At 39.6% G+C, this 24,910-nt stretch overlaps 1 long non-coding RNA gene across 1 annotated transcript; it reads right to left on the reverse strand.

Moving 5' to 3' along the window:
- Positions 1-558: 558 nt before the first annotated feature.
- Positions 559-19,572, reverse strand: LOC146001961 (uncharacterized). The gene is made up of 3 exons (XR_014443637.1): positions 19,434-19,572; positions 19,034-19,118; positions 559-940 (listed from the first exon to the last, which is right to left on the reverse strand). It is a non-coding gene; the product is annotated as an uncharacterized LOC146001961 (long non-coding RNA).
- Between the last annotated feature and the right edge of the window lie 5,338 nt (positions 19,573-24,910).

The following is a 24,910-nucleotide window of genomic DNA, read 5'->3' on the forward strand; positions in this document are numbered from 1 at the left end:
AGTTTCTAGTTGGATAGGTCTTCCATTTTCATGGGAAAAAATTATGGGTTACTATATTTATATGGCTGACCAAAAAATGAATTTGTGCGAACTTAAATCTACAAAGGACATTTCGCCCTCGAGGCGACACGGTGAGGGATGTATTGATGATTAAATATACAAAATTAAACATGCATGATGTGCCCAAGATTCGAACCTAGTACTCTTGGCTTTGTAACGAGATATTTTTTAAATTTACTTAGTACTAACAGATTGAAGGTATACGGGCATATCTCATAGGTTAATAACTACTGAAGGAATCATGGAAACATTCCAATTGGCATAACGAAATTTAACCCGCATTTGGAAATAGTGTGTATTTCTGCCAAAGCTTGTTTTAAATTAACTTATGCACAAATAGGCTAATCGGAACTGAGTCTAGCGTCTAAAGTGAGCTTCGAACTACTATGTGCCTCCACCATGGGCAAGGTGACAGAGTAACCTAATCACTAGGCTATCGTGGAGGTATAAAGTTGCACCCATATTTTTCGACTGAAATCATCAACCCAAAGATTTGCTAAAAGTTGAAATTCGGTTTATTACATTGTTGTGTGTGTACATTAGTTTCTGCGAACGAGTCACCTATATGTCAACATGCAGTGAACCAGATTGGACCAGCATCTTCTTCGAGTCCCTTGCGAGGTACGGCTGTGGTGCAACGCTGAATGGTGCTTTCTTGAGGTAGTCTCTTGTGGTACGTAATACATGGGTGTTCAAAGGGTTATCCCGAAGCTGTGGCGAAGGCCCCCCAGATCAGGGCGAAGACGCTGGCGAATATCTCAACGAAGAATGTCCCGATGGCCGTGGGACTGAGGTCTAAGTCTTCGAATATCTTATCCTGAGCTTCGTCCATCTGCGGTGCTTCCTCGGTGGCAGGTCTCGCGGCTACTTCTGTCAGTACCTAGAAGGAACGTAGAATACTTAATTAAATGATTGATTAGCTTTATTTTACATTTTACCACATTTGGCTTATCGCGAAGATGAGAATGAATTTATTTATTTACTAGCTGATTACCCGGCGTTGCCCGGGTATATATTTAACCTATACTACTATAGCGTAAAATGTAACTAATTTTAAATGTGATCGTGAATGTCACCAATTAGCTTAGCGACTCCGAAAACTATGGATTCGACACTAATCTAGGTCATTTGTGGCATTTTATTTTCACCCCCTCTCACCCCCATGCCGATAGGTGATGAACTTGAAGTTGAAACGCATTGGGAGTGTCACGAGAACTATCGATTCCATTCGCAACACAGCCTGAATGTTAGACAACCCGAGAAACAGTATCGTTGTGCGGATTGCATAGAGTCACGGATGTCTGTTTGTGCGGAATTTAATATCGGTGGTTCTCGATTATTTTTACATGTCACACCTAGGGGTGCCAGGGGTGTCTTACCCCAAAATATTATTTCCACATTGCAAGTGATACGTGTACCAAGTTTGGTTGAAATTGCTCCAGGCGTTCGAGAGTTATTGCTGAACAAACAAATATATACACCCACACACACACATCCATCCATTTTTATATATGTAAATTTCTTGTTTTGCATGGCGAAGTTAAGGCCCGCTTTGGACGGAAGCATTTCCTATAACATTGTTGCCAGCATAAATACTACGTAAATGCTTCCAAAAATCTTATAGCAGAGCAGATAGTACTTTGCACGGAGGCATTTCATCTAACATTTCTGTAATCTTTTGCGATTGCAATGGATAATATATACACGAGTCGAGACACGTCAAGTTACACCATCTATGGTGAGTTCACGGTGTTTACAATTGAAACAACTAAACTATTCTTCTTTACGTGTACAGTAAACGCTATAAATGAGGTATTTAAGCAGCGCCATTCTAGGTACACAATACCTTTTAATAGAAAAACTTATTTCTCTCGGTTGAACAGTTATCGGCTTTTAAAAATGTGAAGTGATACATTGTTTATCTCTCACTCGGCTGCCATTACATCTGCACTCGTGACTTAGAGCTCGCTTCTGATTGGTTAACAACTGAAACAGGAGCGATTCTATCAATCTGAAATGCCATAAGATTTTTCACTTTACACGGTAGCATTTTGATCATGGCATAAATGTTAAGGAAAATGCAGAAGCCTTTTCTTCCACTTAACCATCTCTACTTCAGATATTACAAATTGATTACAATAGCTAATTGTTTGCGAAGTATATAAAAAACTAAAAACATTAAAATACAAAAGAAAAGAAAAAACACACGAGAAATATATCATACGCTTTAAGAAAAGTGAATAATATACGTAAAACATACCAACACAAACATACATAACAAAAGTACTCAATATACAGAAGAGCAAATTAGTTTTTGTAGCAAACAGTTTGCAAATAAGGTTTCGTTTTTTGTATTTTCCCTGTTTTTGGTACTGGTAAGTTAGTTTCAGAAGGCGATTTTTAAATTTTGATTTAAATTTGCCGAGAGAAGAATAGCTTGTATCATTTGGCAATAGGAATGGTAATACGATGAGATGCATGAAAGGACAATCACAAATACATATGGACGACGCTACACAAGTCCCACAGGAGATTATCCTTGCTACAGGACCAGGCGCCAGATCCTCATTAGGCTGCAAAATGGGTCCATGGCGTGGAAATGATGTTGCAATAATTAAGAAATTGGTAAGGTATTTATGTTCGTAAAGTTTTAAGTTATTTAACATCCTGCGTACGCTGGTGGATGACCCAACACAAATTCCATTGAAGATTATACTGACTGCGGGTCAGTGGCGTGCCCAATGGAGGGTTGGTGGCTCATTATGCCTAAGAAATGAACCTCAAAGGCAGGAAAAGATGTCAGAATGAGGCCTGACTACCAAGGAAAGTATACATAATCCGCCCCCTCACCTTTTCGAAAATCCTGGGCACGCCTCGATAGCCTATAAGAATGCAGTCCATTGTAGTAGCGCCTTTTGAAAAACATTTGATTGGCTGAACTCAGAGACTTCATTTATAGTTTTAGGCATTAGTAGGTTTAGGATTTGTCCTAAAATGCCCTTTTAGTCATAAAAAAAGCAGAAAAGATTTTATTCAGGAAATAAAAAGAAGCATACGGTAAAGACACAAGTCGTTATAGCAAAAGAAAGCAAAAAAATTATAGGGTAAGAATTGAAATGGATAGTAAACCTGAAGTTATTGATGAACTTGAGAGAAAGATTATACTGCTAAAAATTGAGCCAGAAGCTTTGAAAAATGAAAAATGATCCGTTTAGGTTTTTGCATTTAAAAACCGTTTCAGGCATTTATGAGAGGAATATATAGTCGCCGTTAGGGCCTATTTTAGTCATAATTGCCTATTTCAAAAGTAAATTCTTTCTGAGTGCCTAACCTGCGAAAAGGATGAAAACTCTGTAGATGTTCATTACTATTAGTGCCTATTTTGTATTTTTGGTGCTATTTTGCGTGCCTATTTGATAGTTTTTAGTGCCTATTGATCCGTCGTGCTGACCACACGTCACTCGGTAACTGGTTGTATGATCCCCCACATCGGCAGGTTGGAGTGAGGTAGGCCCTGACCTTCACGGGCTGTGAGCCACTTTTCCATTTATTTTTTATTTTTTATTGATCCTCATTTTGATTATAAGCTCTTACCCTCCCATAATTTCCTAATAAGGACGTGACCACGTATAATGTAAATAATATAGGACAATGGCAGTACCACATTAGAGATCAGTAATTAAGTTTTTAGAATTCTTTAAATATATAATGATGAAATATTTTGTTTCTTAAGTATGGGGATTTTTATTTCTAATATAAAATATAACAACAGGCAAATTATTGGATGGGCTCGAGCCCCACAGGAAAGTATAAGTTGATACCACTGGTCCAGTATGTACTATACCCAGTACCACCTATCTGTAGACCAGGCAAACGAGATGATAGTCTCTGCGCAAGTGTTGATGAGAGACGGCTCCACCAATGAACAATGAACGACTGGAATTACCCGCTTTCCCTGCTTCACTCTGCAGCGTTGCAAACTTTTGAAAAGGATATTACCGTACGCACATGGCAAACGGACCGTATTTTTGTTTCCAGGTCCGTACGATTGGTTTAAGAATTTCTTAGGGAAATATTAGGGATAAAACAGCAAGTGGAAATTTTGACAAGCCGTGCATTTAGGTCTGAACCGTACGTCCGTACATGCCATGAATTTTCCTTCCATGTGTAGTCAGGACAGTACGGTTGGCAACGCTGCGCTTTCACCACTCGATTTCTCTCCTCCTCCTCTGCCGATATGCGCTGCCCTGCTCCACAGTTAGCTGGGACAGGGTATACATGAAAGAGAGGTTGACATTTGGGAAATTTGACAGGTCGCAGTGTAAATTATTTTGCCTGAATACACCGTGTGACGCCGCTACGATGTGAAGAAAGTTAGCAATTATTTCGAAGTGGCGTGTTGATTGTTTGATTGATTGATTGAATTGTTGATTTAAGTCTACTTTATGCACATAAAAGCTAACCGGGACTGAACCTACAGTTTAAAGTAGAATCCGAACGACTGTGCCATGTGCCTTCAACGGGTATCGAACCCGGGACTCCTTGATTACAAGGTGACGACGTTACCACCACACCATCGGGGAGACTCCTAAGTGGCGTGTTGTTCGTCCTTTTAGTGTGAAAGCGGCCTAAGTTTTACGGTTGAAAATGCAAACGCTCTGTTTCTTTCTGGAGTGCAACTAGATTTTAAGTGATGTGAGACTATTGTACTGACAGACAGTAAGAAATTACTTCTTTATTTTTGTCGCTGCTTCCCCATGAGTGCTTATTGTTTGCCAGTGATAATGACGCGACCTTGAAAACGCCCGCATAATGAACAGAACAGTAGCCATTGCTTATGGTTTCCCGCTGGTAAGAAATGGTGCACAGTGAAGGATATTGAAATTCATTCATTACAAACTTGAATCTTTACTGTTAATGCTTTGTGTATTTGACTTGCCTTTTAGTGTGCATGCGAATTATTTGGGTGAAGACACTGAATAACATTTTAAGGTCTTGGAACTCAAGTTATCACTCTCTCTTTTCCTCTTTCTTTCTTCTATCTCTCTCTTCATTCTCTCGCCATATTTCTCGAAACTATAGCGCGATTACTTTCGTAACATCTTTGGCCAATTTTTATGTGTAGCTTGGGAGCAAGCATCAACCTCCGAAGTCACCATTCAACCAACGGTACACTGACGTCATCTCAATACGGCACCTATCGCTGACCCTCTTCCTCACGCACTACACTGCTAGTAGGCTCGCTAGCTAGACTCTCGCAGTAGATTGGATATTTTCATCAATTTCATTATATCATCACTCATCATCATCTGCGAGAAGTGGCAGAAAAGCGAAGTAAAATAAACGAAATGAATCACACAACTTGTCCTGTGAGAACCAAAGGGACGCAACTCCAATTATCAAATCTACAGAAGAGAGGAAATAATGTATGCTTAGAAATATGCTTGACTCTTAATAAAAGTCAGTAAATTAGAAATACTCGTATGTGACTCCACCTAACTTCTAAGGATTAGGAGTGGAGATATGTGGGACTCTACCTTACTGCTAAGGATTACAAGTGGAGATATGTGGGACTCTACCTTACTGCTAAGGATTAGAAGTGGAGATATGTGGGACTCTAGTTTACTGCTAAGGATTAGGAGTGGAGATATGTGGGACACTTCCTTACTGCTAAGGATTAGAAGTGGAAATACGTGGGACTCTACCTTACTGCTAAGGATTACAAGTGGAGATATGTGGGACTCTACCTTACTGCTGAGGATTGGAAGTGGAGATATGTGGGACTCTACCTTACTGCTAAGGATTACAAGTGGAGATATGTCAATCTGTCTCCAAATACAGCTTCACATGAGTTTATTTAAATAAAACAGAAAACCTAATTTTTGGATTTTCGTTCAGTTTTTCTCGTACGACGAACTGTTTGTGATGCATTTACTAACTTCCCTCGCATTTACATTACATTCGAGTCCCGTCTGCGTTTGTTGCGAGTATCCCTTCATCAATTTTATCTAATTTTATCCCCATCGTTGCGATTAGCCAAAAAGAAGAAATACAACGCAAAACAACAAAATGTACAAGAAAGAAATTTGCTGAAGGATTGTCAGATTTCACGTTAGATATGAAAAGTATTTGCTCTGAAATAAAGCATCAAAGACATTTTTTATTGATTTTGGAGAAGGTTTGAAGTGGGTCGATCCCATCTTTCTTTCAAGTTGCTTTCTCACTTCTTCCGCTAATCGGAACCATGGGGATGAATGATAGAATAGATGGTGGGGGCAAACACAAAAATTTACTCATTCATTGCCTAAGGTACGAACCTGGGACCTCCTGTGACTGTCATCTTTTTATAACATTCACAATTAAGTTGTATTAACGATAAAAATCTTTGATAAGAAGAAAGACATTTCATTATCACTGTTACTGTTTTAATTATGTATTATGGGATATAGTGTAATATATACCAATTCGTAAGTAGATTTCTGTATTTTCTTTCATAAAACAAATAATATATTTTTACTAGTTGCTAATACAAAACTAACAGCAACAATTATGGCGACCTTCAGCCAGGATTCGTGAATATATAGTATGAAAGTTATCTTCTGATTACTTTAAATAATGGATCGGAAGCAACATTCTTACAACTTAAGAACGGGAGTTTTCTTAAGATCCGATGCCGTCGATAGTTTCAGGGAAAATGAAACTATTGAAGAAAATGCTGACCCAATGAGGTTTGACTGTAATGCACTAGGTAATATTTAGCTCTTCTAATGAAAGCTATTTTTGTAAATCTTGTAAACCAGATTTTGATCCTTTTTTGTTAAAACCTTATACAAGTACAGTGAATCCAAACTTGGACAAGATTATTGCTGCATTTCAAGTTACGGTTACCCAAAGTTTGCAGCAAAATAATGAAAATCTTCAAGAAAAGTTGCAACAGAACATTCGCTGTGAATTGCAACACAATAATGAAATGTTGCAAAAGGAGTTGCAAAAGGATATGCAACAAAATAATGAAATGTTGCAAAAGGAGTTGCAAAAGGATATGCAACAAAATAATGAAATGTTACAAAGGGAATTGCAACAAAATATTGAAAATCTGGAAGAGAAGTTTCAAGCCATTCAAAATGAATTACAGCAGCATAATGTTAGGTTTAACGGCCGGCTTGATCATATTGAACATTCGTTACAAGATGTTGCCCAAACTTGTCAAAATGTTAGCAGTGAGTTGAGGTGTAAATTGGATGAAAGTATTAGTACAATGCATGTCGAAGTTTCAGATATTCAAGAACAAATGAAGAGTCATGACGGAAAGTTGGCAAGGTTGGAAGTCTGCAATGAGGAAATTATGGAGAAATTTACTCAACAAGAGGTTAGGTTTGAAACATTAAATGCGGAATTAGATAGAATGAAGGTAGTTCAGACTGCTACAAGTAGCTCTGAAACCTTGGTAAATGACCTTAGAGATAGGGTTATTTCTTTGGAGCAAGGCAATGCCATCAGCAACAGTGTTGCTAACGAAACTTTGAATGGAAGACGAGAACTGAGCGAAGAGGATGGAAATAGTAAACAAACTGAGCATGTGGCTTGTCAAACAAATAATGCAAATTCAAATCGAAGATCACGAAATGTTAAATTTCGGGATAGTGCTCGAAGTGACAAACGTGGTGTTGGTTCTTCCGGTTATGATTCCTCTGATATTGAGGTACCTGCAATTACTAAACGTAAATCAGGTCAGAACGCTACTTCTTTAGGAACTGATTTTACCTATAGGCTTTCCAATACATCCTATTTGTGGGATCCTCCATTACGTGACGAATCACCTGCTCATTTCACTACACATCCGTTGGCCAATAGGGACTTCGCACTTCCGGAGAATACATATAGAGTGCATTACAATGAACCTTGTTCTACTAACCATTATGGTTATGGAAGTCCTCTGAATGCCAGTTTTCATAATGAAACTCAATGTTGTACAACGAAAGCTTATTCAAATAATCCAATTTCACAAATGTATTTTCAGCACACACCTTCATGTGAGAAGCCAATATATACTGTGGCTGGTAATACAAATGCTACAACTTCAATGAGTCCGATGTTTTGTAATCAAAATTACATTCCCAGAAATAACATTTTGAATGATCCAATTCACATTGCTTCTAAGAATTCTGAGTCTCCAAATTTTGAAACACAAACCACTTTTGTAAACCTGCGCGTGCAGAATGTAATACAAATATTTCTGCAAGAAACCCATTTGGAGAATGCCCGGGTAAAGTTATTCGTGTAAATGAGCTAAGCCAGTTACCACGTTTTGGAGGTGACGTCTCGAAACAATCAGCTAGGGAGTTTATAGACCAGCTGACAACAATGTTAAATTTGATTGGTGTATCTTCACAATATCGCCTGCAAGTTATTCACAAATGTTTCTACAATACTGCAGCTTATTGGTTCAATAGTGAAATACGGAATTTCTCATCATATGATGATTTTGTGTGCAAGTTTCTTGAACAATTTGCTTCGAATGATTTGTTAGAAAGCAAACTGGCAGTTTTGCGTTCTCGTAAATACAATACATCTTCTGGTTTATCATTAGAAGCGTACGCATTGAAGGTCTATTCATCTTATTGCAACCTTGTAGAAAGCCTAAACAAGCTGAGATAATAAGAGTAATTCTGAAGCAATTGCCAGAAACAGTATCTAAGAATGTGGATTGTCACGAAATTTCCAACCTCAAACAATTAACACAAAAACTCAGGACAATAGACTTATATTCTAGTGACAAAACCAAATCTTTGTCACTACCTGGTGATTATATAAGTGGGGAGTACAACTCGAATAGGTTCGAAAAATCTAGGCATTTTGTAAGGCAAGTGTCTATGGAAAATAAGTCATGCAGTGATTCATCTACCCAAACAGTAGCTTCAGAGAGACTTATGGGCCAACCAGCTGCTAGGAATCCCAGAAACAACTATAGGCAATCTGGAGCTAACCAAGAGAGCTATAGGCGACAAGGTAACGATCGAAGTTTGTACTTTCATAATAACAATCGAAGAACAAACACTCAAAGGAACGCTGGTAATGGCAATAATACAGATGCACCTAGGTACAACAGGAATAGAAGATTTCAAAGTCCAACCAATACAGAATTGCGAGGTGACTCCATTAACACTAACTCAGAGATTTCAGCAAGGAACAATGGAAATTTCCGAAATGGAATGAATTGCAATGACATTAGTTTAAATCAAGAATGTTCCTCAGTAACTAATGTTACTAGTGGGAGCCCTCCGAGAACATTAAACAACTAAGGCGGGGAAATGCGCTCCAATTCGCCCTGCCAAAGGATGACCACATGGAGCTTACTTGTAATTATGATCCTTACCTTTTGCATGTTAAGTCTTGTCTTGGTGACTTTAATAGAGTTAAATATTTAGGCGTTGATAAAGAAGATGTTTTACCTGTTGCATTTTTGCTGGAGTGGTTTGATTCAGAGCCTGAGTGGACTGTTACAGATAAAGGAACTCCTACACCTTTACTTGAAGCACCAGAAATACAGGGAAGAATTTGTGACTTGTTTCTTAATTGTTTAATTGACACTGGTAGTCAATGTAATTTGTTGGATTACAAGGTTTGGATCACTCTAAGTTCTTTATTGCCAAGTATAAAGCTGGAACCAATAGAAGGAATTCAGTTGGCTTGTTTCGCTGGTGAGCAACGTATAAAAGTTGTAGGTGTTAAATATGTCATTATGCAGTTGGAAGATGAATTTTTCCACGTGGGTTTATATGTAGTTAAACAATTACATGCCGATTTGATCTTGGGAGCACCATTTTTGTGGTAGTACAAGGCTATAATTAATTATCGTATGTCTACTGTTGAACTAATTCATTCAAGTGGTAAGGAAGTATCAGCTCCTTTTGTTCCGAGTTCCACAAATAATACTTGCTCGCTAAATTCCGTAATTGGATCTTGTAAAACTTTGACATTTGAATCTTCTCATGTTAATGATTCTGCTTATCTATCTTCCGAAGAAGACATCCATAAGGAAGTTTATGACAACGAATATTGTGAAGCTGAAGTTGATGAATCATTTAATTTATTGCTCAAATACCAAATGTATAATTTAATATTTGGGTTACTTACAAATATTGTTTTGCTTAAAGGAAGTTAAGAACAATTTTGTGAACTTGGCGTCTTTAGTAGGACCAAAGATAAAATGTAGACATAATTTGCAAAATATCAAACTGTTACGCAACGCTAATCAAGAATGTGCAAGGGTAAAAACGCAAGTTTCAAATTGATTGTCATTCTTTGAAAGATTTGTTGTAGTATTAAATGTTGTTTTGAATGTTGAATGTTTTAAAGTTATGTAACTGTAAGTTATGTAACTGTTCGACGTGTATATTTAAGATCTTGTATCTTTTTAAGCCACCAAAGTATGATGTCTATATTTTCTTCACCCCAGGAGGGGAGGTTATTGTGACCGTCATCTTTTTATAACATTCACAATTAAGTTGTATTAATGATAAAAATCTTTGATAAGAAGAAAGACATTTCATTATCACTGTTAATGTTTTAATTATGTATTATGGGATATAGTGTAATATATACCAATTCGTAAGTAGATTTCTGTATTTTCTTTCATAAAACAAATAATATATTTTTACTAGTTTCTAATACAAAACTAACAGCAACACTCCGGCCCATAAGGCGGACGTGGATCCTAATGAAGAATCAAATATCCAGCCCATAATAGATCCACCCTACTGATATCGGGTCCAGTATTCGAAAGCTACTTGATTTGGATTCTGATAATTTTGGATTCAGATCAAAACGTCCCCTCTCGGCATGCGTTGTCTATACCGCGTTTGTTAGAACCTGTCCCGTTTCCCACGTTAGCGATCGCTCGACAGTTTCGGTGCCAATAAGAAACGAGGAAAAAATCGTCTGCTGGGCAGCGAGGAGCGAATGGAAGCCAGAAGAGAGACGCTTACGTAGACGCTGTTGAGACGTTGCGTATTTTAATTGGTTGCCTGGCTTTGACTTCCCTCAGCACGGAGAAAAGCCAGCGACCAGCTAGCGCGGGAACCAGGACAGGTTGTAACAAACGCGGTATAACTTTTATGACGTTATGTAAAATGCAGAGCCATAGCTAGAGATTTCTTCGCCGGGGGCGAGAATGGATTTTGGCACCCTCCCTACGTGTGATAAGTTCATTCTCCTAACTTACACATAGATTTAATATTCCCGCACAAACATTGCCGAACTTCCTTACACCGCAAGACAAACTATTAATTTTGTCCCGAGTATCCCCGTGTCTCGCAACAAAAATCCTTGTTTCTTAACGGCAGCAAAGCTTGCTAAGACAAAAAATTGGGAATGGTCATTGGTATTATTTATTTGTCAGTTATGTAGGTTAAACTTGAGAGCCTCTTTGCTCCAGTCGATAGAACATCTGATGCCAGACCGGGTTCGATTTCCGGGCTGGGAATTTTTCCTGCAATAGTGGCTCTGGGGCTCACCCAGCCTCTAATTAATGGGTACCGGGGGCAACCCTGCGGAGGGAGGAGGTAGAGGCGGCTGAAACGTAGTGCTGATCACATCACCTTTAAAATAATGGCCGAGATTGTAAATGTTTGGGGTCTTATCTCCACATCTCCCCCTTATACCGTCACGGCATGTTGCAATGTGCAGCAGATTGGTTTTCCTTTTTTATAAGTTAACTTGCTGATTGCCCGGCGTTGTCCGGGTATTTATTTATCCCAATCTACTATTAGACAGGAAAATAATGAATTTTAACTATAGTGTAAAATGAACTTTGGCATTTGGGGTGACACTATTCATCTTAGCGACCCCGAAAACTATGGATTCCACACTAATATCGGTCGTTTTCGATTATTTTTACATGTCACCCTCTTTCCACCCCCAACCCCCAGGGGTGCCATGCCAGGGGTGTCTTAGCCCCACAATATTTCTTTCCAGATTGTAAGTCATATGTCTACCAAGTTTGGATGAAATCGCTCCAGGCGTTCGAGAGTTATGCTGTAACAAACATACACACACACACATACATCCATTTTTATATATGAGACTAGCTGATTGCCCAGCGTTGCCCGAGTATTTATTTATACCAATCTTCTATTAAAGTTGTCCGTTGGAGAAACATTGCAATCTTAAATCCACTCCGCATTACTTAATAGACTGCACCTGTGACTTGTTGATCGTGATCAAGGAAGCAAGTCTCTCTCTTTCTCTCTCTGTCTGTCTCTCTTTGTCTCTCAAACGTCATCGTGAAACTCACCAATTACCTTAGCGACTGCGAAAACCGTGGATTCGACACTAACGTAGGTCATTTTTGACATTTAATTTTTTACCCCCTCTCACCCCCATTCTGATAGGCGATGAACTTTAAGTTGAATGGCACTCGCAGTGACACTATTCATCTTAGCGACCCGGAAAACTATGGATTCCACACTAATATTGGTCGTATTCGATTATTTTTACATGTCACCCCTTCCCACCTCCACCCTTAGGGGTGCCAGGTGTGTCTTGGAGTTGAACGACATTTGGAGTGTCACTATTCATCTTAGCGACCCCGAAAACTATAGATTCCACACTAATATCGGTCGTTTTCGATTATTTTTACATGTCACTCCTTCCCACCTCCACCCTTAGGGGTGCCAGGGGTGTCTTGGAGTTGAACGACATTTGGAGTGTCACTATTCATCTTAGCGACCCCGAAAACTATGGATTCCACACTAATATCGGTCGTTTTCGATTATTTTTACATGTCACCCCTTCCCACCTCCACCCTTAGGGGTGCCAGGTGTGTCTTGGAGTTGAACGACATTTGGAGTGTCACTATTCATCTTAGCGACCCCGAAAACTATAGATTCCACACTAATATCGGTCGTTTTCGATTATTTTTACATGTCACTCCTTCCCACCTCCACCCTTAGGGGTGCCAGGGGTGTCTTGGAGTTGAACGACATTTGGAGTGTCACTATTCATCTTAGCGACCCCGAAAACTATGGATTCCACACTAATATCGGTCGTTTTCGATTATTTTTACATGTCACCCCTTCCCACCTCCACCCTTAGGGGTGCCAGGTGTGTCTTGGAGTTGAACGACATTTGGAGTGTCACTATTCATCTTAGCGACCCCGAAAACTATAGATTCCACACTAATATCGGTCGTTTTCGATTATTTTTACATGTCACTCCTTCCCACCTCCACCCTTAGGGGTGCCAGGGGTGTCTTGGAGTTGAACGACATTTGGAGTGTCACTATTCATCTTAGCGACCCCGAAAACTATGGATTCCACACTAATATCGGTCGTTTTCGATTATTTTTACATGTCACCCCTTCCCACCTCCACCCTTAGGGGTGCCAGGTGTGTCTTGGAGTTGAACGACATTTGGAGTGTCACTATTCATCTTAGCGACCCCGAAAACTATAGATTCCACACTAATATCGGTCGTTTTCGATTATTTTTACATGTCACTCCTTCCCACCTCCACCCTTAGGGGTGCAGGGGTGTCTTGGAGTTGAACGACATTTGGAGTGTCACTATTCATCTTAGCGACCCCGAAAACTATGGATTCCACACTAATATCGGTCGTTTTCGATTATTTTTACATGTCACCCCTTCCCACCTCCACCCTTAGGGGTGCCAGGTGTGACTTGGAGTTGAACGACATTTGGAGTGTCACTATTCATCTTAGCGACCCCGAAAACTATAGATTCCACACTAATATCGGTCGTTTTCGATTATTTTTACATGTCACCCCTTCCCACCTCTACCCTTATGGGTGCCAGTGGTGTCTTGGAGTTGAACGACATTTGGAGTGTCACTATTCATCTTAGCGACCCCGAAAACTATAGATTCCACACTAATATAGGTCGTTTTCGATTATTTTTACATGTCACCCCTTCCCACCTCTACCCTGATGGGTGCCAGTGGTGTCTTGGAGTTGAACGACATTTGGAGTGTCACTATTCATCTTAGCGACCCCGAAAACTATAGATTCCACACTAATATCGGTCGTTTTCGATTATTTTTACATGTCACCCCTTCCCACCTCTACCCTTATGGGTGCCAGTGGTGTCTTGGAGTTGAACGACATTTGGAGTGTCACTATTCATCTTAGCGACCCCGAAAACTATAGATTCCCCACTAATATCGGTCGTTTTCGATTATTTTTACGTGTCACCCCCTTCCCACCCCGACCCGTAGGGGTGACAGGGGTTTGAACGGCATTCGTAGTGTCACTATTTATCTTAGCGACCCCGAAAACTTTTGATTCCACACAATCATTTTGTCGTTTTCCATTATTTTTACATGTCACCCCCTTCCCGCCACCACCCTTAGGTCTGCCAAGGGTGTCTTGGAGTCGAACGACATTCTCAGTGTCACTATTCATCTTACCGACCCCGAAAACTATGGATTCCACACTAAAATCGGTCGTTTTCGATTATTCTTACATGCCACTCCCTTCCCACCCCCACCCCTAGGGGTGACAGGGTGTCTTGGAGTTGAATGACATTGGGAGTGTCGCTATTCATCTTACCGACCCCGAAAACTATGAATTACACACTAAAATCGGTGTTTTCGATTATTTTTACATATCACCCCCTTCCAACCCCTACACCCAACCCTAGGGTGCCATGGGTTCGAACGGCATTCGCAGTGTCACTGTTCATCTTAGCGACTCCGAAAACTTTTGATTCCACACTATCATTTTGTCGTTTTCCATTATTTTTACATGTCACCCCCTTCCCGCCACCACCCTTAGGTCTGCCAAGGGTGTCTTGGAGTCGAACGACATTCTGAGTGTCACTATTCATCTTACCGACCCCGAAAACTATGGATTCCACACTAAAATCGGTCGTTTTCGATTATTCTTACATGCCACTCCCTTCCCACCCCCACCCCTAGGGGTGACAGGGTGTCTTGGAGTTGAATGACATTGGGAGTGTCGCTATTCATCTTACCGACCCCGAAAACTATGAATTACACACTAAAATCGGTGTTTTCGATTATTTTTACATATCACCCCCTTCCAACTCCTACAACCAACCCTAGGGTGCCATGGGTTCGAACGGCATTCGCAGTGTCACTGTTCATCTTAGCGACTCCGAAAACTTTTGATTCCACACTATCATTTTGTCGTTTTCCATTATTTTTACATGTCACCCCCTTCCCGCCACCACCCTTAGGTCTGCCAAGGGTGTCTTGGAGTCGAACGACATTCTGAGTGTCACTATTCATCTTACCGACCCCGAAAACTATGGATTCCACACTAAAATCGGTCGTTTTCGATTATTCTTACATGCCACTCCCTTCCCACCCCCACCCCTAGGGGTGACAGGGTGTCTTGGAGTTGAATGACATTGGGAGTGTCGCTATTCATCTTACCGACCCCGAAAACTATGAATTACACACTAAAATCGGTGTTTTCGATTATTTTTACATATCACCCCCTTCCAACCCCTACAACCAACCCTAGGGTGCCATGGGTTCGAACGGCATTCGCAGTGTCACTGTTCATCTTAGCGACTCCGAAAACTTTTGATTCCACACTATCATTTTGTCGTTTTCCATTATTTTTACATGTCACCCCCTTCCCGCCACCACCCTTAGGTCTGCCAAGGGTGTCTTGGAGTCGAACGACATTCTGAGTGTCACTATTCATCTTACCGACACCGAAAACTATGGATTCCACACTAAAATCGGTCGTTTTCGATTATTCTTACATGCCACTCCCTTCCCACCCCCACCCCTAGGGGTGACAGGGTGTCTTGGAGTTGAATGACATTGGGAGTGTCGCTATTCATCTTACCGACCCCGAAAACTATGAATTACACACTAAATCGGTGTTTTCGATTATTTTTACATATCACCCCCTTCCAACCCCTACAACCAACCCTAAGGTGCCATGGGTTCGAACGGCATTCGCAGTGTCACTGTTCATCTTAGCGACTCCGAAAACTTTTGATTCCACACTATCATTTTGTCGTTTTCCATTATTTTTACATGTCACCCCCTTCCCGCCACCACCCTTAGGTCTGCCAAGGGTGTCTTGGAGTCGAACGACATTCTGAGTGTCACTATTCATCTTACCGACCCCGAAAACTATGGATTCCACACTAAAATCGGTCGTTTTCGATTATTCTTACATGCCACTCCCTTCCCACCCCCACCCCTAGGGGTGACAGGGTGTCTTGGAGTTGAATGACATTGGGAGTGTCGCTATTCATCTTACCGACCCCGAAAACTATGAATTACACACTAAAATCGGTGTTTTCGATTATTTTTACATATCACCCCCTTCCAACCCCTACAACCAACCCTAGGGTGCCATGGGTTCGAACGGCATTCGCAGTGTCACTGTTCATCTTAGCGACTCCGAAAACTTTTGATTCCACACTATCATTTTGTCGTTTTCCATTATTTTTACATGTCACCCCCTTCCCGCCACCACCCTTAGGTCTGCCAAGGGTGTCTTGGAGTCGAACGACATTCTGAGTGTCACTATTCATCTTACCGACCCCGAAAACTATGGATTCCACACTAAAATCGGTCGTTTTCGATTATTCTTACATGCCACTCCCTTCCCACCCCCACCCCTAGGGGTGACAGGGTGTCTTGGAGTTGAATGACATTGGGAGTGTCGCTATTCATCTTACCGACCCCGAAAACTATGAATTACACACTAAAATCGGTGTTTTCGATTATTTTTACATATCACCCCCTTCCAACCCCTACAACCAACCCTAGGGTGCCATGGGTTCGAACGGCATTCGCAGTGTCACTGTTCATCTTAGCGACTCCGAAAACTTTTGATTCCACACTATCATTTTGTCGTTTTCCATTATTTTTACATGTCACCCCCTTCCCGCCACCACCCTTAGGTCTGCCAAGGGTGTCTTGGAGTCGAACGACATTCTGAGTGTCACAATTCATCTTACCGACCCCGAAAACTATGGATTCCAAACTAATATCGGTCGTTTTCGATTATTTTTACATGTCACCCCCTTCGCACCCCCAACCTCCAGGGGTGCCATGCCATCGGTGTCTTATTCCCACATTATTTCTTTCCAGATTGCAAGTGATATGTGTACCAAGTTTGGTTGAAATCGCTCCAGGCGTTCGAGAGTTATGCCGGAACAAACATACACACACATACATCCATTTTTATATACGGTATATCAAAAACATATTTCCCGATTTTGATCTTTTTCGATTTTCAAAACGGAAGTTCAAATACATTAGTCATCACTGGGTACCTTGTATATTGAATGGAATTGAATTGAAAAGTCTTCTTATTTACTACAGAGCGAGATTCAGCCTTGGGCTGCTCTACAACCTAACTCTGGTGATTAAAAGTTACAATAGATATATTTACCTAGGTATAATACTGAAATCAAATATACCTTGGTATAACATAACGTGAATAAATTTGACATAAATGAAAAAATAATAAAATTTTAAGAGAATACAATGACAGATACATTAACACACACACACACACACACACATACACAGTGTACATACGCAATTTCCAAATCGATACTAAAATAGCATGCACACAGGTTGAAATATTTTCTTTGGGTCAGATAAGTGTTTGCAAGATACATACATGTTTTTACTTTACTTGATTCTTGTTGCTTAGCCGTACGAGCTAATGCTCAATTGTTGTCTTTGCAATAAAAATAATACGACTTGTTCTTTGAAGTTTTTATGTGTTGTAGCAAAAGAAACATAATCGGGAGGAGCATTCCAAACCTTTGCAGACCAGAGGCAGAAGGAGCCTTCGAAACTGACAGAAGAGTAGCGGGGAATGTCGATTTTTCGCCGACCTCTAGTATTGTATGGATGTATGGAATTTCTAAATATCAGTTTCTCGTGGAGATAGTTAGGTGTTTGCAATTTTAATACCTTATATATTGTAGAACACTGATGCAGAAGATGCCGCCTAGACATGGTAAGGATTTTGTATGTATTGAGCAAGGGTAAGATGTGCTGATTTCTCCTCATGCAAGAATTCCGTATTTTTTGTATTCTGTTCGATAATTTACATCACAGTAATCACAAATAGGATATATTAGAGTTTCGATGAGATATAATTTCGTTTCTCTAGTGAAAAAGTATCTTCTCCTGTAGAGTGATCTCATTATTGTTAGTGCTTTGTGCACTGCGCTGAGATTTGCGCTGACCAGGGAAAATTTCGATCGAAAGTAAGGCCTAGATTTTTAACCGTTGATGCACATATTATGTTTTGGTTTTTAATTTTGATGTTAATTGTGTCATAATTTACTTTTTCAAGATAATATTTAGAGCCTAAAATTGTGTATACGCATTTATTCGGGTTAATTGCGAGCCCATTTGCAGTGAGTCACTTGCTAAGGGCTGGAAATCATTGTTTAGTTTATCTATCTTGTTTAACAAATCCGATGGTGATGACGATATCATCAACTGCGTGTCATCCGCGTAACAATGTATAGGCTATCACGTCATCATGAACATGTTGTATGCAATATTTGTCTTTTAGCAATATACATAAATTTGATGCGATTCTTAGAGAAATGTGCGAAGCAAGAAATAATTTTTTTCATGTGTGTTTGTTTGAAAACTGCACACATGTTAATTAAATAGGGGCGCCACAACTTTTCAAGCCCTTTCTCTACTGGCTATTTCAGGACGTCCCCCATGGCGTAGTGGTGACGTCGTCGCCTTCTAATAAAGGGGTCCCGGGTTCGATACCAGGTGGAGTCACACTGTGGTTCAGATCCCACTTTAAACTGTAGGTCCAATCTCTATTTGCCTATCTGTGCATAAAGGGGACTTAGAACAACAATTCAATCAATCTACTGGCTGCTTCGGTGCCCAGGGGCACCTTCCCATGCCCCCTGTAGATGCGGGTCTTGTACAATACACCACATCTATGCTTAAAATATTTATCTTTTGGTACTTACCTGAAATAACACGCAGAAGAAAGTGATCGTCAGATATCTTAGGAGAGCCATGCCGTAGTGCTACTAAACTCGCCTTGAAGCTAACCTGCAAATTAAAACCAAATCAAATAATGTGTTATCTGCTTTAAAAAAATATGATTTACTGGAAATACGTTATCTGCCAGACTTGTTTTCTTGGCTGTAACATTCTAGCTAGTGAACTCTGAACTATCTTTTTTTATACTAAACACGAATCAACTTTTGGGTCATCTTGCCTAATTATATTAATCTTTTCCCTTTCTTTTTATAAATTTTAGATAATATTTCGACAAGTCACGTGGAAAGTTACTGATACGCAACGATCGTTAAATGATAATTATTGTTACTGCACAATAATGGGAACGCTAACAATGCAACTTACCTGCAACAATAGGATGGATTAATTGTTGTTCCCGAACAGTTTCACCACGTGCATTGCATAAGGTGTTGTCAGCTCGGATCCTGCATAAGATATGCTTCATCTGACACTGGCTTTAGTTATCGCGACAACCTTGACACCGAACGGGGAATGACTGCTCCAGACATCCCTCTCTCCTGACACAGAATCTGTAGTCATACGGGCACTGACATGATTGCGAAGTCCAAGGACGGATGGTTGTTGGGCAAACTTTTGTCTGTGATGGTCCCTGAACGAATTGATATTGTTGCTTTGGGGGAGGGGATAACCACTCAGTGACATATTTATGTTTTAATTTGGGAAGGTGGGTTTTCTTTGTGTATGCAAATTTGTATATATCTAGTTACCAGTCAGTAAATTAACTGTTGCCTTGCTGTTGTAACCTAGGACTTTGATAACATTTACACGTAATTTTGAAACACTTAGTATATTTACATCCTAAGGAAACCCAGACTCATACACAAAAAGAGCTACCGAACTAGTAACATCAAAAACTTGACCTGATTCCTATTGCCAAGTTCAAACGTAACGTCCATCTACCCTACCCACAGGTTTCTTGTGGACACTTTAATACATGTGAAATATGAGCACTATGCCACGAAAACTTAAGCCTGCTGTTGTCCTGACTCGGTGAGGTTGGTCAGTTGTTGCAGGATGGTGCCTTAATCCACAAGGCTGTATACAGGGAAGTCTTGATGACTGGACCATTAATGGACAAGAATAATTTTTCAATTGTGTTTTGTACATAGTTATGAATAGACCCCGGATTTGTATGTAATATCAAAGTACAAAATATGTACATAAATATGTAACAATAATTGACAAAATATGTACCAAAATATGTATTACCAAAAGCATATGTAGCTAAACAAGGGTGCACGCAGAATTTTTTCTCAGGGGGGGGCTGGGTCACAGAAACTTGTATTATTATTGCTTTATTACTGCTGTTATTGTTGCTATTATTTTTGTTATTACTACTACTACGTATATTTTTAAAAATATTACGTACATTTGTAATTTCCATGTTCTGTACATCCATATACAACTTGCATAACTGTATACTGACAAAAAGCTGTTGTCTATAGTTAGATAATTACTGTAAAATAAACTGTAAGCTTAAATGTAACCCTACTTCAAATAATAATAATAATAGTAATAATAGTTGCTGTAACTTAAACAGAAAACAACATTTTTTGTTATAATAAAATATCTGTACAATTTCACCATTTCAATTACATTAACTCTGTCCAGAAATCTCCCTGTGGTCGCCCTTGTAGCTAAATATGTAGCATCAAAGAATATGTAACATTAATGATAATCGAGTATCCAAGAAATCTCAAGAATTCTGCTAGATATTTATTTTATTTGAACCTATTGAACATAATTTTAAGGACATAAGTTGTTCAAATTAAAATTTGTATCAAATTTATAAACTCAAAGAGCACAGCAACGTGTACATACTTAAGAGACCAATTGTGTTAACTATTAATTACTTTTCACATCGCAAATTATTGTAGAATACTGTATGTAAATGTAGGGGCAGATTCAAGAAGAATTAATGTATACAGGACGTACTTATGTTTTGTTGGAGAAAAACTCAATATGCTGACCAAGGTAGAAATTTATTTTATTATAAAACATAAACTAAACGTAACGTTTCAACCTTCTAGCAAGTTACAGTATAATGGGTGATAAAATAATGTTAATGAGTGAAGGACTGAATATAGGTTCTAGCCTAAGTCCAGCATTGGCTGAATTGGTTATAATGAATCGGAAAAGAAAGTAGTAGAAAAAGGAGGTGACAAAATGATTCTGTTTTGCAGATATGTGGACGATTGTTTTGGCATACGGAAGGGAACGAAGAGGCAGCTCGACATATTTGCCAAACAAATACAAGATGAAGAAAAAGGAATATTATTGGAACTCGAAATAGAAGAAGACACGATAAGCTTCCTAGATATATTGATGAAAAGGAAGAGAGGACAAGAAATTGAAATCTCTTGGCATCAGAAGAAGTGTGCAGCAGGGGCATGAGGTGAAAAAAATAAATTTTATAAAGAATATGGAGGACAGAATCAAGAAAATATGCACAAAAGAATGTGAAAAAGAAGGCAAAATAAATAGCCTATGGAAACAGCTGGAAAAGAATGGCTATGAGAAGGAGGATAGAATGGACATAAACAGAAGAAGGAACAAAAGTAGCAGGGGAGAATTGGAAGAGAAAGAAAAAGAGGAAAAGAAAGAAAAAGAGAGGAGGTTTGGAATAGGAGTATGGAGAAGACCACAGAAAAGATATGCAAAGTGCTTAGAAAAGCGGGCATTAAAACTTACAGGAAGGGAGGGAGAAGCATCTTAAGAATAGCGAAGAATGCAAACATGATAAAGGAAAACAGAGAAGAGGAAGAAGAAGGGATTATATACGAAGTGAAATGTAAAGAATGTCAGAGTGTGTACATAGGAGAAACGAAAAAGAGGCTGAAAGACAGGTTGAAACAACATAGGGATGATGTACGACTTAAGAGAGAGAGAAATGCGATGCTTAAACACAGGAGAGAAACAGGACATGACATAGAGTGGGATGAGACTAAGCAGATAGGAAGGGAGAAGAGAATGCTAGTGAGAAAACGGAAAGAGGCCAAGGAAATAGAGAAGAAAGGTGAAGAAGACACAATAAACTGGAATGGGGGACTGATGATAAACAAAGAATGGAAGAAGGTGTTAGAAAGAGTGGAAAGGACAAGAGAGAAAGAGAAGAGAAGAAGGAAGAAGAATGATGGAAATAGAGCGTGAGATAAAGAGTCCAACCACATTCACTTTCAGGTGAAAGTAAAGTTGACAAGGGAAAGCCACCTGCTAGAATGTTACAGAACAACTTTCTAATAGTCTGAAGGGGAGTATTTTTGTGTGTATATATATCGTCCTTTTCTTGTACCTTGTTACATTTGTACTTGGTACATAGTCTGAAGAAGACCTTGCTAGAAGGTTGAAACGTTACGTTTAGTTTATGTTTTATAATAAAATAAATTTGTGCCTTGGTCAGCATATTGAGTTTTTCATATCATGGAAACAAGGCTTAATGGTGTTATAATTTGTTGGAGAGTGAACCACTTGGAACGTTTCCATGTTTTCAGCTGTTGTACATTGCCATCGAAAGAACAATTAAATGGAAATACATAACTACTTTTGTACTTTTTTTTACAAGGGAACATATTAGCTATGTAACTCGCTACATACAAGAAAGTAGCTTTCTTGTCCACCGATGCCAAGTTTCTAGGTGCTTTGCATAATCCTAAAAGCGAAACGAAAATATGTAGCCAGAAAAGTGGGGTGGGGGGAAACTCCAGCATCTTTCGATAAAAAAACAGTTCCAATATTTTTTTTCCTCAGCCTGTCTTTCGACTTGGCAGTCAATTTTAGGTGACCGTTTGCACTATGCATCTTCTTGATTAGGAAATATGACATCACATGAACTACAAATTTTCTTCATGTTTCAGAGATCGAGACTATAGGAAAAAGGATCAAGATAGGAAAAAAACACAGAAAAACGTTGTTTTATATAAAAAGTTAGCAAATATGTATTTATGCAAAATCATGTCATTTATATAATTCGTTGACAATTCCCTGTTCAAGGTATGTATCTAGAAATGAATAGAATATGTAATTACATACAAATTGGAGCTCTAGTTATGAAATGGTATACGATATGCTTTCCATTCAATTTTCTTTGAGGGGAATAAAATCATCCAGGATAGTGATAAAAATAGTTGTTTTTTTCCCGATGATAAAATAAATGTTAGGGAGAATCCCCGGTATCCTCCCACCCCCTGTTAATTTGCACACTGGTGATGATCAACATTCTTCTGCGATGAGGAAATTTCGGATAATGTTATTTTTTGTCGATCCCCATCACAACTTCGAAGAAAATTCCGACCCCCTGAAATTAATTTATTGATAGGACTTTGAAAGTTCCTTGAAATACCGCAATTTCTGATTCGAGTTTAACCAAGTGGTGCATCGTGAACCAAGTACAATACTGTCAAGTAGTATAGGGTCAACGCATCGAAACCCATCGCTTTGGTCAGGGGTGTCCCCAGGGTTTTTAAAAGGGCGGGATTTTGTATACCTTTTTTTAGTAGCCAGTCATAATTTTACAATATTATATTGGGCACTGGCCCAAAGGGTGGGGGTTATGACCCTCACCATCCCCGCTTTGAGTACGCCACTGGCTACTGTTATCGTGATTTATCCACACGCCTTCAAGGTAAAGGCAAAATTATGATTGATTGATTTTTGGTATATTTTAATTCACTTTTCTACCACTTTTGGCTAATCGCAAAGATGATGTTGAGTGATGATTGATTGATTTATTTGGTGTTTTAAGTCCACTTTATGCACAATAAGGCTAATCGGGACTGGACTTACAGTTTAAAGTGGGATCCGAACCACTATGTGCCTCCACCGGGTATCGAACTCTGGACCTCTTGATTACAAGGCGACGACGTGGTTGAGTGATGATATTGATGAAGGGACACTCACAAGGAACACCCATGCCCAGGCCAGGATTCGAACCTGAGACCTCTGGCGCAGTAGCGCGCTGTATTAACCACTCTGCCACGTAGGTCGGAGAGGTAAAGTTAGTTACCACCTGCACATTGAAATATGCCATCAAGGCATATGGGTGGGATGTCGAGCCGAGGTACAGCCCATGCATTCATATCCTCGGCTATTTGTGGAGGTAATGTGATCTGCACCACGCTCCGGACACCTTTATTAGAGGAACATTGCTGGAAGAAGTCTGAACTGAAATTACCGGATCAAGCGCGTAAAAGTCAAATGCCCTGCCGACTAACTCCTAATTTATGACCATTCAGGTGCTAAAGTTGTCTTCTCCCTAAAATTATACTTACGCCTCTCAGTTGGAAATACTGGATTAAACTTATATCTAGCTTTCTAGATCCAAGTCCGCAACTGTTTCTTTTAAATACCTCATAAAATACTGTTAACACAACAGACCTACTCACTGTGTAATGCATTGCGTCATGTAGGAACACACAGGGTGTAGAGATAGGGCTCAATGCATTGTCAACCAGCTTCCGTGGCAGCTTGGTCAGCGTGACTCACTACGAAGCCTGAGGCCTCAGGCATGGTTGTATCATTGTGTTTGCCATACCACCATTTAATCAGTGCAACAATGACTCATAATAGCGAGAAGAGGTAGAAAGTAATTGAAATAGAAATATGTTATCAATCTCGGCCATAGTAGAGGAGATGAGAGAAATGCCCATGAGGTAGCTTGAATCCTAGAGTCGTTCCGTGAAAGGACATGGAAAAATTCCCGTCTGATTTCAACCACTCCGGGAATCGAGCCCGGGTCTTCCGTGTGATAGTCATTCGCGATACCAACTGAACAACCGCTGCTTATTTTACTAGCTTATAAAAAT

Source organism: Lepisma saccharinum, chromosome 18 (genome assembly GCF_977018435.1).
Source record: "Lepisma saccharinum chromosome 18, izLepSacc3.1, whole genome shotgun sequence".
Classification (NCBI taxonomy): Eukaryota; Metazoa; Arthropoda; class Insecta; order Zygentoma; family Lepismatidae; genus Lepisma; species Lepisma saccharinum.